We start from the raw sequence: 1,876 nt of genomic DNA on the forward strand, positions 1-1,876 counted from the left end.
AACAGATATGCTTTTACAGTACATAGGAAACCCACTTTCACTGTTTCTTATATTCATTTCCTAAGCTACCACGATGTCTCCGTAACGATCATGGTCGGCTGCAACCTATTCCTCAAGGGGTACTTAGAGAGAGAATTCAACACGATCCGCCAACACCTAATGCAACTACTCTACCCAACACACATTATAGAGAAGGCTATTAATAAAGCGGATAGAATATACTACAGAGGTCCCACTAACAACAGACAAATAGATTTTAACGACAAAATAAAGCTTCCGTACGATGAAAACATCCAAAAAGCTACAGAACACCTCAGGTTTAATACCCCTTTTATTTTCCATCATCCCAAGTCCATCAGGAGGTCGCTCATTAACGTATACTTAAAAAAAAAGGGGGAAGAAGCAAGAGTTTACAAGATACCATGCAACAATTGTAATGAGATTTACATGAGGAAGACGGGTAGACCCATCTTGCAAAGATTAACATGGCGTATAAGATCAGTGCGCCTATGCTTCAGAGGGGTCAGAGATTTTCCTACATGTTAGGGATAAAGGCCATACCATAAACCAGTGAACAGGGGCACAGAAGAAAGTGTTCGAAATATATGGTTGCAATGCTCTTACCTTCATATATATATATATAAAGATTTATATACCTATATATATTCATATATATATATATATATATATATATATATATATTTATATATATATATATATATATATATATATATATATATATATATATATATATATATATATATACTATATACATACTGTATATACAGATATGTGTGTGTGTGCGTGTGTTTGTGTGTGTTATGTAATACAGGATAGGATCGGAGTTACAACTAGCGCATTTCACTGTCAGTTTCGTATTCAAACGAACTTGCTTTAACAGCATAGCATGTTATTTCGCAAGATGCAGATACTGACCCAATTATTTTGTTACTTATATTCCTCACATTTTTATAATTTTCTTCAGATATTAATCTTTATCGTATTATATGTATTCAATTAAAAGAGAGCTTTTGGATTCCTTGGGTTTATTAAAAATATTTAAAACACTCTGATCCTGAGAAGAAATACAAATAACAGCTTGTCAAATACAACAGACTTAGAAACAACTTTTAACTTAGCTCGCCTTAACAGTCGAATATCAAACACTTCAAAATAGATGTCTTTTATTCAGTTTTCATGTCTGTTAAGAAGAGGTAAATTTATTGCATGAACAGTTCATGAATGGCAAATACTCCATCATTACCACGAAAATATATTTAATAATTCAGTGTATGATTGTACGACTATTGTAGTTATTCATGCTTCTTTGTGCCTGCTTTTAAAACAATAGACCATAATCAATGCTTTTTGATTCCATTAACTTCCTGAGATATGTAAGCATTTCCTGAAAAGAAGCACATGAGCAATTATAGATAAAATGGGTTTATGTTACGCGCGCGGGCACACGCACAGACACACATTCACACATAAAAGGTGTTATCTTAACAGTTCTCAAGTGGAATCCATTTTTAATGCATGCTGGGAAGAAGGGGGAGAGGAGCCGCTCATATCATACAGTAAGCCTAGGTCTTGTTGATCTTGCACCTTGCAAAGTTGCTTTTGAAGTTTCTAGCTGAACCGGATGTGGTATTCCTACTCAGTATAGTCGTCAGCTTCCTCTTGAAAGTGGATATTTATTTCCTCGTTCAATCTCTCGATAACTGGCACTTCTGAAAAAACCTTGTCTCTTATTATGGGAGAAAGCGTCATTGTTGCAAATTGTATATATATATATATATATATATATATATATATATATATATATATATATATATATATATATATATATATATATATATATATATATATATTGCAT

This window comes from Macrobrachium rosenbergii, chromosome 9 (genome assembly GCF_040412425.1).
Source record: "Macrobrachium rosenbergii isolate ZJJX-2024 chromosome 9, ASM4041242v1, whole genome shotgun sequence".
Taxonomy (NCBI): domain Eukaryota; kingdom Metazoa; phylum Arthropoda; class Malacostraca; order Decapoda; family Palaemonidae; genus Macrobrachium; species Macrobrachium rosenbergii.